Here is a 16,891-nt window from a genome sequence, read left to right as displayed (position 1 = left end):
TTGTAACCAGGACTCATGTCTGGCAGAGAGTCTCCCAGGACCCCCCTGTTATCTGCATATTTCAAGTAACTTTGGGTCTCACCCTAAGTTACTAGGGGAATCCAGACGTGGACCCCTTGCTCACTATTCTTAGAGAGGCACAGCTACACTCTACTGATGAGGTTCAACCAGACCGAAACACGTGTTTGGGGTTGCTGTTGGTACTCTTGTTCAGAGGAGAATTGCCTAGCATTTCGGTGCTGGACTGCCCCAGGGCAGGACAAAGACTGATATGTTTGGGATATTTCTTCTTTGTAAAAGATAGTGAGCTAAAGACTCTGGGTAAAGCTCTTGTAACCAGGACTCATGTCTGGCAGAGAGTCTCCCAGGACCCCCCTTGTTATCTGCATATTTCAAGTAACTTTGGGTCTCACCCTAAGTTACTAGGGGTATCCAGACGTGGACCCCTTGCTCACTATTCTTATAGAGGCACAGCTACACCCTACTGATGAGGTTCAAAGAGACCGAAACACGTGTCTGGGGTTGCTGTTGGTACTCTTGTTCAGAGGAGAATTGCCTGGCATTTCGGTGCTGGACTGCCACAGGGCAGGACAAAGACTGATATGTTTGGGATATTTCTTCTCTGTGAAAGATAGTGAGCTAAAGACTCTGGGTAAGGCTCTTGTAACCAGGACTCATGTCTGGCAGAGAGTCTCCCAGGACACTCCTTGTTATCTGCCTTTTTTTTTTACTACGAACAGGTAGATGGTAAGTTGGGGTAAGGTATATAGTAAGGGGGTGGAATTGAAGGGTGCTTGCAGATGACTTCCCCTGCTGATTGTGGGAAAAAACCAGCAAAATCGGCCAAAATAGTGTGTCGGACTTGCAATTTAGCAACAACAAAATAAATGGAGCAAAACGTAATGGATCTGTGGAGTGGAGACTCGCTAGTGGGTGGAATGTGACAGAGGGAGTGGAATGGGAGGTGAATGAGCAGAAGGAAAGGTGGATTATTAGTGGAGTGGAGAGGGGAGGGTGGTAGTGGAGTGTGGAGTGGTGAGGGGAAGAAATAGGGGTGCAGAGAGGGATGCGTACCAATAGAGTGGTGAGGTGAGAGTTGGAGTGGAGAGGGGAGAGTAGTAGAGGAGTAACTTCGAAGGGTGGATGTAGAGAGTGAAAGCAAAAGTGAGCGAGACATTGGAGGGAAAGAGGAGGAGGTCCCAGGAACCGTGAGTCTCCGGATGGGTGGAGTTGCAGAGAGTAGAGTGGCGGGAGGAGGGTCAGAGTAATAGTGAGACACAGGGAGAGGAACATCAGGGCATGAAAGGTGGAAGATAGAGTGGAACTTGGGTTTTTGGAAGGCACAGCCTCCTTTAGCCGTTAGAGCTAACTCAAAGATAGAGTAGATCACACCTAGTAAGCCCCCACAGGGAGATTAGATGGAAAAGGTGGTTACCTTCAAGTCTTCACGACTAGCAGGGCAGAAACTAGACAGTGATGGTAAACAATCAGTAGATACCATCCTGGTGAGTAGGAATGCCTACGCTAGGGAGCATCTTGCTTCCTCTAGACGAGAGAGAGCGGGACGGCCTTTAGAGACCCTTTCAAGAAACTTAAAACACTTCCAGAGAGGGGAAACAAGAAAAACAAAAGTGTGGCAACTGGAGCGAACCCCAGGCAGAGAGCAAGTGAGATGAAGGAGAGAGATTAGGGAATGGTGAGAAGACATTGGAGGAGGTGGAGGAAGGTATTTTCAACAAGAACACATTGGCAGACACTGCTAGGCTTCCCATATTCAACAAAGCCTTAGGTTACCCCGATTCTCCAATATTGTGATCTGGGATACGATCAGAAGCCCCCATATAAAATGGCTACACCCTCCGCATACTCATTTGACAAAGATAGGTTGAAAAGCTCAAAGGTGAAAGAAAATGCTTTATACATAAGGGGACCACGCGACCCCCCTGTAAAGGCACACCACTCCTACAGGCCTGGGCTTTCATTTCCCTTTATAAATCATTGGTATCAGATGCTTAAGCCCAATGTGTTCAATTGATGTAAACCAAAACTACAGCTCCCAGAATTCATTAGTATAGTAAATTAAAGAAATGGGCTGGAAAACATTTACCATTGGTAGGAAACCATCTTGCCACCCGGGTTAAAATTTAGCCTCATTACAAGGTTGGAGGTAGCCTTGCCGGTGAAACCGGCAAGGCTACCTCCAAACCGGCAAGAAAGTCTGGCACCCGCAAATGGGCAATTACCGGGGTATTCTGGCCCCGCCGGACCTGGTAATTGCCCTTTGGCGGGTGCCGGAGCCGGTAGATCCCCATTCCCATTTGAGCCCCATAGGCCTCAATGGGAATGGGGATGCCTGTAGCACCGGCACGCTTCATTACCGTGCCGGTGCTACCGGCTTGCTGTACTCGCGGGTGCCTTTCATTCCGCCAGGGCAGACCTGGCAGAATGAAAGGCACCCGCGAGCACAACTCAGAGTTTGCCAGTCCGATACAACGGTACCGGTAAGCTTACCGGTACCATTGTATCCGGACCGGCAGACTCGTAATGAGGCCCATATCTCATGAATTCTTGGATGATCATGCAAGGTCCCCCTTAAACCATTGCCGAACCCTGAGCTTTGTCACTTGACATTTTGACGAAGCATTCAGAAGAGGGTGATTTATTGACTGTATCATGCACACTGCGGCCACACTCCTGCCCACAAATGACAACAGAATCACAAAATTCTGATAAGAGGATAAGATTAGAGTGTTCATCATGGGTAACGCAAATATTAGCTGTACTAGCTTTTTATGTGGGGATTGAGATGACGGAGCAAGGGGGCAAGAACTGTGATCCTTGCATGAGTGGGGGTCTGACCACCTACACCACCACGCCCTGCGTTCCTTCTTGATCTTCCGGGTGGGCCCCGTTGGCTGGGGGGCCCACCCGCATTGACTGCTGTACCTGCTGTAATGTTATCATTTTTCGGGATATGCCCGTTGGCTGGGGGGCATTGTTTTTTATATTCTGGGTGGGCCCTCCTGACATCACTGCTGCGCCCATGGCGCAATTTTGACTTCAGCGGCCTCCCCATTGTCATTGGGATGCCACAACGCTCACTACTGCGCTCCCCGCAGCCATTTTAGTTCTGGCAGCATCCCCATGACAATGGAGATGCCGACGACCCCAACTCTGTGCCTGTTGCCTTGTCGGGATTCCGGCCTGCCCCCTCTGCAATACATCGCGAGCCTCTGCCTTCACCCGGACGGCTCCTGTGGGCTGGCCCAGGGCTTTCTTCACCCAGGCCGCTCAACAGAGCAGCTGGAGAATTCATACCACCTTCTCTTCTTCACCCAGGTTGACCAGCGAGACCAACCCAGGACTATTTCTCCTAGGTGGAGCGGGCTTCACCGCTCACATGCATTCACCTCCCGGGCTGCACCTAGCATATGCAGCGCAGGGGGACTTCACTGAAGGGCCCGCCTCACTGGTCATGAGGCGGGCCTTTGGGGGCACGGCCGGGTAGCCTGGTATGGGCCGTCACGCACACGCGGCCTGGGCCGGGCTGTTCTTAGTTGGCCCAGGCAGCTACTGGCGTCCATGGATTTCACTGGGCCTGGGGTGGGGCGAGCCGCCCCTGACCTCAGCAGCTCAGCCCCGTTGGATTCTTCTTCTTGGGAGAATCCCCACACACTGCCTGGCGCCATTAGCTGGATTCTGCCCCTAGTGGGACGCTCGAGGCAATGAGCCCGTCACAGCTAATACTTTCTCCTTTCCTTCTCTCTCCTCCCACTCTTCAACTGTCTTTTTCAACCTGTCTTTATTTTATATCCGCCTTGGATTATTTTCTCCCTCTTCCCAGCTCAGTCCTGGGTGGGGGAGTTCTATTCTATTTTCCTTCCTTCCTTTCCATTCTTTAGGAAAAAGGCCTCAGCTTCCAGTGGCCTCACCCTTTCAGCCTTAATGGTGACGCTGCCCCTCCCATGGGAGAGGGTGCGATCTCTACAGAAGGCTGCCTGGCAAGGGTGCCAGTAGCCCATTGAGCTGGGGCTCGTCAAGGGGGCGTGATCTAACAGGCCAGCAGGCGGCCCCCACCCCTGCCGTTAGGCCACGCCCCCTTGATGAGCCCCGGCTCATTTAGCAGTGCCACTTAAGGCACTGTTAGGAGGTGAGCAGCTCACAGACTCAAGACGGGGGCAACTCACAGGCTCAGGAGGGGCAGATCACAGACTTAGGAGGCCAGCACCTCACAGGCTCAGGAGGGGTAGGTCACAGACTTAGGATATGTGTAGCTCACAGACTCAGCAAGAGAGAAGCTCACAGGCTCAGGAAGGGAGCTGGTCCCAGACTCATTAGGGGGGCTGCTCACATGCTCAGTTTGGGGACAGGACACATGTTTATCAGGGGGCAGCTCACAGTTTTAGGATGCCGGCAGCTCACAGGCTCAGCACTGGGGCAGCTCACAGGCTCAGGCAGCTCACATACTCACGATTGGGGCAACTCTCGTGCTAAGAGGTGGGCTCGCAAGCTCAGTGGTGGACAGCAACCAGGCTCACTAGAGAGAGGGCACAAGCTCAAGGGGCGAGCAGCTCACATTATCAAGACGGGCGGCTCACACAGGCTCGTGAAGGGGGCAGATCTCAGGCTCAGGAAGGGGGCAGGTTACGGCCTCAATAGGGAGACTGGTCACATGCTCAGTAGGGGGCAGCTGACAGGCTCCGGAGCTGGCCAGCTCTCGGGCTCAGTGTGGGGCCAGCTCAAAGTCTCAATAGGGACCAGGTACAGGAGGGCGACAGCTCACAGCCTCAGGAAGAGGCTTCCTCCGGGCTCAGTAGTGGGGATAGCTCACAGGCTAGGCGACCACCTCGATATTCGAGCATTGGGTAGTTCACAGGCTCAATCGGGCAGCAGCTGGCAGGGAAAGTGGCGAGGAAGGTTGAGAGGCTCAGTAAAAGGCATGGGATGGGAAAACCAGGTAAATTAGAAACTAGAAGGACAAGATCCCAGGGTGGGAAGAGGGGTTGTTGAAGCAATCCCCAAACTGAGAAATAGGCCTATGCCTGACATTGGGGGAGAAACGGGAAAAGAAAAGAGGGAGTAAGGGTGATGGGCAGGAGTGGGTCGATAGCCGCGTCTACCGAGCCCCGCAGTCATGTGTAACCCTGTTTTGCCTACTAACTCCGTCTGTTACGGTGCGGTGCCTGCCAGAGCTCTCGGCCACGGGCTTCTGGGTATGCAAATCAAGCGCTCCCACATCCAGCAAAGCAAGAGTTACCTTCCCATTGTCGGCGATGTGTTTCCGCCCAGGTGCTGTATGCACGTTATTGCGGGAGTTCCTGCTTCAGTGACTGCCGCCAGCCCTCGGGCATAATTGCCTTCACCCTATGCATGACCCTGTGTTTCCACATCAAGATGCAGCGGTGGAACAAGTGCCTTGCAGCTGATTTCGGAAATAAGACCACCGAGGCGCTAAACATCGCATCTCGACAGTCATAGGAAGTTGGGGGGCGCAAAGGAGGCCCCCCAACAGCACCCCCGGCTTCGACTCCACAAACTGTGCATATGCTTATTTGTACTCGCATGTGTATGTAATTGACGTTGTGATTTCATACATACTGTATCACCGACAGCCCTTCATTTCGACTGGCTAACTGACATCACACACTGCATTGTGGCGTCCCAGTATTTCGACAGCATGAGTCTAGAGGCCAAGGCGGTGCCCTTGGACCCGAGTGACCTGTGTTCTGCCAGCAGTCCCCGGATTAAGGGGAAGGCAAAACACACGTGGGTGCCTGTGTCCCTCATCAGCTGTACCCGGGGCGCCCAACGGTGATTCCCCTCCAGGCCGGAGCAGGCAAGCGGGAGAAAGGGCTCCCCATACAGACACACAACCGGGCCGCCCAGCGGCGAGTTCCACTGTGCTCCATGTGGGAGAAACCCTGGAGGGTTGCTAAGAATGTGTCCTTCCTGGTGGGCGTCCAGTCATAAGGACAGGTGCAGGCATGATCTTGGCGCATGGGCGCTGTGGGTGATTGCGCTCCGCCGGCTCAAGCAGCAGAGGACTTCAGGGACATCCAGTTGAAGTGGTCACATGTGAGGAGCTCAGGAAGCCAGGAGGTTGTGGCGAATGAGGTCATACTCTTGTTCGAGCGAGTGGACACCACATGGTAGCGGCTCCCGGGGAGTGCTTGTGCGCCCCCGTGTGGCAAGACACAGTGCAACATCAAGCACCCATCATGGGGTCTGAAGAGAATGATACGCAAGGGGCGTATTGACAGAATGGATAGCTTGCGCTACTGTACGCTTTTGATGTGGTAGGGCCCAATTGGACGGCGTGGGTGGAGAACCTCGAACTGTATTTTGAGGCAGTTGAGAACAAGAAAAGGGAGAAACTGCCAACTTTGCTATACTCAGCAGGCCCACAGTCCAAAAACTGTTCAAGACTTTGCGGCCCAGGGAACGAACATATTCCGTAGCCATTGCCACACTGAATGAATACTTTATGCCCACGATCAACCGTGACTATGAACGGTTAAGGATGAGATGCGCAAGACGAGAGGAAGGGGAAAGCTTAGATGCGTTTCATGGCAAGCTTCGGAACATCGAGCTTTCCTGCACTCTCTGCAACTTTAAGGATGACCAGATTAGGGCTCAGATAATTTATGACTGCATCTCTGCTAAACAGCGGAAGCAGGTCCTCAGGGAGCCAGGCCTAACCTTGGACAGAATCCTAGAATTGGGATGCTCCCAGCAGTTGGCAGAGGTACGTGCCTCTGCCATGGACATCTCCAGGCAGCAGCTCAAGCTGGAAGCCCCCTTGCAATGGGTGAAACTGGAGGAGGTTTGTGTTGTGAGCAAATGGCAGGGAAGTAATCCGGCCAGAAAAGGGGAGTGGTCACGAAAGAAGACGGGCGCAACGTTATGCCCTCATTTCGCAAGGGTCTGCCCAGCCCATCACCAACCAGCCCTGTGGGGCCAGCAGCAAGGAGTGCCTCAAAGGAAGTTATGAGACAAGCACCGGGAAGGAAACCACCCAAAACAGTTGTGAGCCAGCTGGCAGAACAACAAAGAAGGCAGTTTGACTATGTTGAGGATGACGACGACAAGGAGATATTTTTTCTGTCCTGCAACCAGAGGAGTGACCAGGGGCGTCTTCAGCAAATGTGGGGAGACCGGAGCATGATTTTCCGAGATGGACAGTTTGATCCAGGCATATAGGGTTGCTGGGATCCAAGCGGGTTGTGGGGTCTTCTGAAAATGTTAACCGTGTGGGTGCGCGGACTGGAAAGCACGAAAGTTTGCTGTGGTTAGGTACATGGTTAATAGTACTAGTGTGCAGACCGGAATGCACCAAAATTGTGGGCTTGGTTACAGGACCAGTATTGCTGTTTTTGTTTTGTTTGGTTATGGTAAAGGGGAGTGTGGTGTGTGGCCCCTTTAGCTGGGGCGTGTTGCCCTTTTTAAGAACACAAGTAATGACTTCGTCTTGAATAAGTGGAAAGGGGCCTCTGCGAGCACGTGCAGACACTGCAGCAGAGGCCCAGAAGTCAACCCTGTGTCCGTATCAGTTTCCATTGTGTGCCTGGCGTGTGACCACGGCCTGTGTTGGATACTCGGCCTGTGTGACCACAGAGACAAGGAGCCCTTACGCTGGGTGATCCCAGTGTTGGTATCTTGTCGGGTGATCCCGACCCCTGCAGTGTGACCCCTGCCGAGTGATCAGCTGCGTGACTGCAGCACTCCTGTCCAGCCAGGTGATCCCGGTCTGCTGTGTGTCCTGCTCGGCTGTCCCTAGAGCGGGACACACCACGGCGGGACACATTATCCCGCCACAAGTTACAGTTTCAGCAACGCTGTGGCTGTCTGGCACTTCTGTCAGTCACTGTAACTTCCTCTTGAGGGGTCACATGAGGGGTCACAAGAGGAAGCTATGGTCTCTTTGTTTCCCCTCCCCAGGTCAATGACCCTCAGCGATACTGGAACTCCCTGATCTAATCTGCAGATTAGATCACGCAGCCCCGGGGTTCGCAGAGGGTCAAAGACGCCTCAGGCTCAGTGATCTATCTGCTCTGCAGAGCACAGCACAGATCACCGAGCCGGAGGCGTCTTTGTCCGTTGGCAAAGCTTTATAAAAAGATGGCTTCAATTCTGTGCTTTTCAAGCCATCTTTTATAAATATATTTCTATGTTACACATTTCTATGTTTATAAAAGATGGCTTGCATAGTACACAAACCATAGTAAGGTACGCATACAAATATATAAATGCTTACATACATTTTTTAGAATTTGTGTGCGCACCTTACTATAGTTGGTGCACTTTTCAGGGGGGGAGGCAGTTCAGGTATTGGCACGGTGGCACCATGGGCCAAGGTGAGCAGGTCTGGCCTCAGGGCAAACCCGGGGAGGGGGTACAGGCGCCTGGCTATGACGTGGGCGAATGAGGCAGCATATGTTGGGCGCCTGGGTTTGGTTGGGACAGGGTAATGTTTTCCTGGTAGCCTGTTAGACGGATGATTGCTCCCTGGCATCTGTCCTGGTTCCCAGAGCCACCATGAGGGGTGCTCATAGTGCGAGGGTGGCAAGGGGCTTCCGACTCTGGGGGATCTCAGAGGGGTACTGGATGCCGTCATGGGCCTGGGTCCCCCTCGTGTATCGTTCCCAAGGGATGTGGCAGTGGAAGGGCAACCCCCCTCCCCCTTCATGCGAGCTGGCTGGTTGTGTTGTAGATGGTTTGCCTCCTGGCAGCAGTCCTGGGATCCAGCACCAACGGAGTGTGTGATTCGGTCGGAGCATGGCAAGGGGCTTTGGGCCATTGGGACTGTGGGTTCTGGGGATCGGGACCTGGGAGGGGTGCTAGAGACAGGCCAAGGGCTTGGGTGCCCCTGGGTATTGGTCCCAGGGGGTGTGGCGGCTGAGGGGCCACAAACTCATTGGTAAGAGTGGTGAGCAATTCAGTAAGTGGGGTTATTTTAGCATGGATAGGCGAGTTTTAGTAGAAGTTTTTTTCCCGGGATGAGTCCGTTTGTAAGGGCCGCTGTTTTTTGTTAGGCCATTATGGCCTATTTGATGTATGGCGGGCCCCCTGGTGGCAGTCGGGTGGGCGGTCACAGTTTGAATATGGCATGGGGCTTGGGGCTTTTATGTCTGTAGGGCCTGGCGGTGGCTTACTTCAGGCCTGGCAACCCAGTAGGGGCACGCAGGGCACTGCGCAAGTACATGTGGTTGGAGTTGCCAAGTGGATGACCGTATGGCACCACAGAGGTGCTGGTGGATGGAGCACACCGGAGGTTGGTGGGGTGTGGTGCCGAGGCTTATGGGGGACCTGCCAACCCCCGTAGGTATTGGTTTGTTGTGGGGGTGCAACAATCGTGGCAAGTTTTGATGTATCTCGTAAATGTTTGTTCTTTGGGGCAACACAGTGTTAGGCTCTGGGTGGGCCTGCCAGTGGTGGGCCAGCAGTGCGGCCATGGGGGGTGTTGCCCCATGCTAATATACAGAGTGCCTGTGTTGACCGGGAGGTCTGCGTCCCTGTGGCAGGTGGGGGAGAACCATATGGTCACTGAGTTGGCCCTTCCGGGGACCCCGGTGCCTGTAAGGTATAGTGGCGAGGGCTGACTGCCTCTCACTTGGAGGTTTTAGACCAGTGGGGGTCCCTGGGGGAGGACAGGGGAAGTGAGATCAGGAGGCTGTCCTTGCCGGTGCAAAGTGGTGTGCCTCCTGGTATCGCCCCCAAAGGGGGCATGGCGGTGAGGCTGGGCACTGCTGAGGGGACATAGGGTATGGTCCACCTGGACCACCTGTCAGAATGTAAATGGACAATATGATTTGCTCACAATAGGAATTCTTTGTTTTTTATGGGTGCCCTTAATGTTTGTTTTTATGGGTCACATGTGTGGGTGATGGAGTGTTCGTTTTGCAGTGTAATAAATGTGCCCAGCTGTTAATCCCTGCCAGGTGTGGGGTTACAGTGAGAGCTTCGGGCCAGTAGGAACTACGGGCCAGGAGTTCGAGAACCAGAGGGCACTGGATGCCGAGTGGGTGATTGTGGTAAGTTCAGTTTATTTTGCGCACACTGGCGGTTTCTCGTGGATGTTTGTTCTCTGGAGGGGGATCTTGGTAAGGACCACAGTGTCAGGTCATTGTCGGGTATGCCAGTGGTGGGCCAGCAGTGCGGCCATGGGGGGTGTTGCCCCATGCCAATATACAGATTGTCTGTGGTGCGCCCGTGGTGGTGCTGCCCCGTTCTGAGGGACGGCCAAGGGACTTTGTGTTTATTGCATTGGTGAGGGCTTCCAGTTTCAGTGCTGGTTAGATCAAGGTCAAGTAGGACTCTTACTGTTCTGGTGGGGGGTATGTATGAACTTGTCTTGTCTTTTTACCTCTAGATTACACCCTGTGATAGGGGAATGTTCCCCCAAACATCACAGCTTGTGTATTGGCTATGGTACTCGTGGGGTACTTTGATTGAGGGGGCTGAGGGACATCCGGGACAGGTAAAATCTGCTGGCCTCACAACAACTGAAGAGGAGCGTGGCAGACGTTCCAATCGGATGGGAGCGCGCAAATAAAATACAGTTGGCTTCTGCCGCGGGCATCGGTCGAGATTCCTGAGGGTTATGTATCTGTACGGCAATCAAGGGGTCGCACGACAAGGGAGGGAAGCACAGCGTGGCACAGCGTGGGGCATCCCAATGTTGCAGAGCAAGTTCGATAGTCCCTGACGGCTCCTGCTGTCGACTGAATGTTGGGGCATCATTAAGGGGACGATTGGGTTACGGCTGTCGACCGATTGTGATGGAGGTCATAGTAGTGGGCCATAGATGGTCTTGAGGTACGAGCACAAGAGCTGTTCCAGAGGGGGAGTGTCCCTGACAGGTACACCAGTGGCCCTGTGGCAGTAAGTTGGGGCACAATGCATTGAATTGAGTTATGGACTGAACGATTTGGGTCACTGGAGGGGTGATTTATTTTTGATTTATGTTATGGCCCAAGATTTGGCACGGAACAGTGAGGTGTCATGCCAGGAGCTGATTAAGCGGTCCTCACCGTTCCATGCAACGGGGAGCGGGACTGGGGGTCTGGCCAGTTTACAGGGTCACCTATTTCCCTCACGCCCGTTTCTGGAGAGTGGGGGGCGATGGCCATGGCCACTCCCCCACGCTCAGGTATGTAATTGATAACGGAACAGTTCATGTGATGTCATTCTTGCATGGCCTTGTCCCATTTAGTGATGCAATAAATACGGCCTAACGCCTTCCAAAGAATATCTGGGTCTGGCGTCATTCACTCACCCTGCCGCTTGCATCGCCCAGTATCCCAGGAGCAATTTCATTAATTTACCTTGACGCTGGCCTCTACGGACCTTATCAATGGCCAGGGCGAAGCCCACCAATGCATAGAGCAACGGACCTGGCCAATGTCAGGCAAGCCAACGGGGCTAAGTTCACACAATTTGACATTGTCGGCATTCTTTTTTTAAACCAGTTTGGCACATGTGAATGATTTTACTTTCCTCTACCCAAATAGTCAAGTGTGAATACATAATTATTTTCAAAAAGCTTGCCTGGTGATTCACGCAAGGTGATCAACCAGTACATACTGGGGGCTATCAAGGACGATATTACACAAACTGCATGCTGGCCCAGTTGAATTTTGTTGCGCCAGTGCAAAAATGATGACGATGCAAATATGCATTCCTTCCGTGCATATTTTCCCTGGTAGAAATATTGCACGGGGCCAGCCCAAGGTTTCTGTCATATAGGCAGGCCCTGGTATCTTTGGTATAAATGAAGAATGCAAGCCTGCCTTGCCACAAATCCAGATCACTCAATAAAAGCACATTTCTCTAAACAGCAAGCATAACTAGTTGGCCACTGCTAGCATAAGGCCAGCTCTACCTCCTCGCCTCTGAGTTACCCTCTTAACATACCTCGCATCTGCCTGCTAGCTAACACTTTTCCCTCGACTCCAACCTGCCTCTGTCTCTCACTTCCTCTGCCTCCACTCTTCACCCAGCATGGTCACGTCCCGAGCACAGCTGGCCGTACCACCTGCCTGCAATTAAAAATGTCCTTTGTTGGTTGTCCATAATCTAAGTATGTCCACTTGTGTATTGTCCCCGGTGACAGTTCCAAGTATCGAACAACCTTCCACCTATGATCAAGGCTATATCCAACCATCTAGCCTTTAGAACATCTCGGAAGACTCTGCTATTCTAATTCTTTGTGGCTTATTGCCAGCTGTCCTTCGCCACTCCTCCTCAGCGCCAAGATACCTCTGGTGACCAGGCGCTTTAAAAGTTCAAATAACATAAAATAACCTTTCTGTCCAGGTTGTCCACAACCTGGACAGAATGTCCCTCAAACTCACTCTATTGTAAGAAGCTCACTGCTTCCCATCAAATCTGATTTATCTATTGTACATTATTTTATGATCAAAAGAGCATTGTTCCTCCTTTATGTAAATAAATAAAAATAAATATCTTTGAGACAACAGTAATGAGGATGTTGGCTCTATAGCTACGGCCCCCTGAAGTTCCACGGGCAGATGCTCATTGCACGGGGTATGGCAGAGCTGTACTCAGTGCTTCAGAGCTATACAGGCCTCCCACCTGCCCTCAAAGTGCTGAGCCATGTATAGAAGCTCCAGGCCTGTTTTACTCATGAATCAATCACCAAAAGCCTCAGATTTCTTTTCATAGAACCGCTTTCATTGCACCCAGCAGTGTCAGCCGGCCAGACGTTTCCTGACCTTATATCAAATGAATACCATTGGTTGGCTCTTTCGATGCCAGCATCCCTGGTCATTCTGTAATGTAACCACTAACGGGATGTGATTGTGTCTTGTACAGGGCGACTTGTCCCTTTTGGGCGGCCGCTTGGCACTATGTCCTGTGAGGGCGAGGTTGGGGCTTGGTACTAGTGTGAAGAGATGGAAGGGCAGCGTTGGAGCGGCTTTGTCTGAGTTAGCCATTTTCTGTGTGCTGGTAAGATTGTAGATGAGCTGGGCTGGGGCATGGGAGGTGTGTTGCCAGAGGTTAGCCTCGGGTGTTGTTATTCTGCATGGTTAGTTCCTAATAAAGTGTGCCCTGTAAGTACGGCTGGGTTGGGGGTATGCAGGATGGGTTATGTTTTGGTGGGTTACGGTGTAGGGTTTACATGGTGTTTTTGTTAGGAGCTGGTGAGGTGTAAGAGGGAGGTTCCACTTCAGTGGGTGTGTGTGTGCGCACAGCAGGCTGGCTGGTGTTTGTAGTGCAAGCTTGAAAATAGTAGGGTGAGTGAGCTGGGGAGGTGGGGATGGGAAGGGAGTCCAAGTCTGTGGCTTGCAACCCATAAGTACCTCCTAAACCTTTTCCTTGAAGTTACTAAAGGGGCTTCAATTCTCATTTCAACACCATCTTGGGAAGTTAAAGACTTGGGGGGTGGAGGGGGACTGATGAGTAGAGCCGCACTGTACACTGGTATGGTTCTAGGTCATTTGGTCGGATATAAATGGTCGACAGGACAAATGGTCGACACCAAAAGGTCAACAGGTCCAATGGTGGAATTTTTTTGTTTGTTGTTTTTTCACATTTTTTTTTTCCTAAACAAAAACCTAAAACATATATATATATATATAAATAAAAAAAATCGACCATTTGACCCGTCGACCAAATTGTGTCGACCATTTGTCTGTCGACCATTTGACTAGACATCCACTGGTATGATACAGAAGGGAAACCATCCAATTATAATGCCCACGTTCCCTAATCCCAAACTACATATGCACAGTCAGCCCTGGGCCATCTCCCTCTCTAGCGAGTCCAAGAGCCGGCCATACCATGAAAGGCCTGGACGATGACCTCACTTTAAGACCACCACAAATCTCCCCATGCAGGCTACCAGGAAGCCACATCCCACTGCTGGAAATCTATATCACAGTAGGCTGGCCCCTTAAGAGATGCAGCCAGACAATATCCACTTGGTCAGTTGCACTTTCCTAACGCATGGAGCTCGTTTAAGGCAGCAGCATGAGGGGGTCATTCACGCGCATGCGCTTCAATGCACCCTACGCCATCGCGATATTCCATATCTCTATCCTGTGACATACCCATGTCTACCACAATGTGTGATATATGCTCCACTATCATCCATCGGACGTGCGTCCAATCACTGGTGCCCCGTGTGTCTCCATCTATCTGTCGCTACTATCCGCCAGCCTGCACACCTGTCAAGCTAGCGTTACTTTACATTATCTGCATCTTCATGGAACTGAAACGGATTCCCAGCATCCTTAGAGGCTACCCGCACGCTACAAACAAGGAATGAAATAACAGAAGATAGCAGGCCATATCGTCACGTACCGTAACTATGTAACATGTGCTCTCGAGTGCTCCCTCTCGCCGCAGCTTGTGTGGGCAGCCTCTGGACAGCAGTGCTCGGCCGAGCAGGAAGCGGGGATTGCTGCCACTTCGCCGGTCTCAGGAGCTTCCCCCGAGAGCCTTTTGATGTTAGTGAGGGTGTTTTGGTTTGGGAGGGGCACAGGAACGGACCGGCCCTTCCCATTGATGGGCAAGCAGGCTCTGTTCGAGCTCCAGCGCCTGTGCCCTTTCTCTCGCCCTCTTAGAGGACGAGTCGGGCGAGACTCGCCTGGATCTGGTCCCCACTGGGGCCCGGGACGCGGGCCTGCCCTGAGCTGGCCTGTATTGTGTATGCAGGCCGTGTGTTATCATTAATAACAAATCCGCCATGCTTGCTTGCACAACCCAGGGTGTTTGCAGTTACAACGGGCTGCGCCCGGCCATTCGTTGTACAGATGAATGGAAAACCACTGCAATGGCCTTGCAAGCCAGCACAGGGGCTGGGGTCATAACCGTGATGGCATTCCAACAGTGTGCACGTGAGTGCCTGAGGCCACAGCCCCACACTAAACCCCCACTCATTGTGTATGAAAAATAAACAACAGCAGGGACACCCTACAGCACATGCATGCCCCAGGACTAAGCACCCCGAGCGTAAGACGCGTAGTGACAAAGATTTGCACAAAACCACAAAGCGCGTCAGTGGGAAACTGGGACTCTTCAACAGCAAGCCAGCCCACAACACATTATTATTATCATAATAATTACAATTTTTTTTATTACAGTAGTCTACTGTGCTTCTGTTCGCAGAACATTTGGTGAGAAAAAATGTTAAATGTTAAAGGTATTTGTACCGCGCACCGTCACCAACGGAGTTGGTCCCCAGGCGCTCTGGCGGATCTGCAAATGAGAAGGTGGGATGGGTTAGTAGGTGAAGCGGGAGTAGGATAGTGAGAGGAGTGGCGATCTGTTGGCAGCTTCAACTCGGTATACACCGGGTGCTGAGCTTCAGTGCGAGTATTGGATCGATGGCAGTCCTTGTGTGCTGTTGGTGTTGCTTATGTGTTGTTGCGGTGTTGTGAAGTGGGTGCGGGTTGTTGTGCGAGAGATGATTGTGTGAGCTTTTTGAGTGAGATAAGTCTGCAGAAATGCTGAGTTTTTTGTTAGTCGGTTGTATGAAGTTTAAACAGAAGTTCGGAGATCTGTCCGAGCTTGGCGCTCGCCAATCCTCCCAATCTCATCAGGGTGGGCAAAGGGGTTACGCCTGTCAGGGTTTGGTTATGTGAGGCGTTCCTTGTGCTGTTCTAACACGCTCTATATGTGTTCTGATTGCTCCTCGCCGTTCTATTCTAGCGCGCTTTGTAGGTGTTCTAATGCTGATGGATTGATTAGTGTCGGTTGGGTTTCTATTCTCTTCCTTGGGTGCTGGGGCTGGTGTAGTGGACTCACAAACTTTCTATCTAAATGCGACTGCCGGTTTGGATATGATACGTCTGGGGGGGGGGAGTGGATGAGCCATTTGAGGGCTTTCGTCTGGGTCTGATTATGTGATCAATCTCTGGAGACCTCCTTTTGCGGCTATTTCCCATGATATCGTATGGTCTGATGTGTGGTCGGTTCTTTGGGTTCAGGGTTTGTCCATTTTGAGAGTGGCCCTGGTTGGTGTTATTTTCCTCGTTGTTTTAATGGGGTGGGCATTCTAGTGCGTCGCTGTTGTTGTTACGTTGTGAAGAGCCATGATTTGAGGAGTTTCCTGAATGCTAGGTGGTTTGTTGTGTTCCTTATATTCTTAGGTAGGTCATTCCAGGTTTTCGGTGCCTGGTGAGAGAAAGCAGATCCTTCGAGTTTTCTTCTGTTATATGGTTTTGGTTTCAGGCATATGTCGGTGCTTGATCTCAGTGTTCTTGTCGGTTGATGTAGGCGTAGTTTGTCGCTTAGGAATTCTGCGCCTTGTTTGTGTATTGCTCTGTGCGTGATGCACATGGACTTGAACTTTATTAGCTGTTTTAATGGTAGCCAGTGTAGTATTTCTAGCACGGGTGTTATGTGTTCAAGAAAGATGAAGGCTTGAGGGCTCCTCCACACAGACAGGGGGTCTGTGAGACAGAGTTCCCGCTCAGCTCCCACTCTAGCCCTGTACTCAGACGAGGACCGTCGGGAGCGCTCTGAAGAGGCACTGCAGCGGGCACACACACATCAGTGGCGTGTGAGTGGGCACCTCACAGCACGCAGCTCACAGTAGAAGCAGTCTCCCCGGAGCCACTGCTGGCAAATTATCTCAGTGTGCCAGTGCCAACGAGCTGCTTCTAACCGGAATCCAAGCCTTCTCACAGCCAGTATTTATGTCTGAACACAGTGTCACGAGTATTCCTCAGATTGAGGGGTATTCCCAAAAATCTACCACATCAATTTCTTCTAGATTGAAACCAGGGGTTTTATCAACCTCAGACATGCTTAAGAGTGTCACACTTCCTCGCGGGTAAAGTGGGGGGCCCAGCTGCGCCTGCTCGGCGATTCACTGCTCCCCAATGCTGTGCTCATGTTAAGGGAGGGGGTTTCTTACCACCCC

The 16,891-nt window shown here is 51.9% G+C and overlaps 1 protein-coding gene across 1 annotated transcript in view; it reads right to left on the bottom strand.

Annotated features, from left to right (window-relative positions):
* LOC138513675 (V-type proton ATPase 116 kDa subunit a 4-like) overlaps positions 1–14,622 on the bottom strand; it is a 241,387-nt gene extending 226,765 nt beyond the window's left edge. Inside the window, exon 1 of the mRNA XM_069628738.1 lies at positions 14,326–14,622. The gene's annotated coding sequence lies outside the window, so the exon portion shown is untranslated. The remainder of the gene's footprint in view (positions 1–14,325) is intronic.
* Positions 14,623–16,891: the final 2,269 nt, after the last annotated feature.

This window comes from Ambystoma mexicanum, chromosome 12, assembly GCF_040938575.1.
Source record: "Ambystoma mexicanum isolate Mex_15411 chromosome 12, UKY_AmexF1_1, whole genome shotgun sequence".
In the NCBI taxonomy this organism is placed as follows: Eukaryota; Metazoa; Chordata; class Amphibia; order Caudata; family Ambystomatidae; genus Ambystoma; species Ambystoma mexicanum.
The sequence above is the reverse complement of the archived record's forward strand: the minus strand, read 5'-3'. Positions and strand labels throughout refer to the sequence as shown.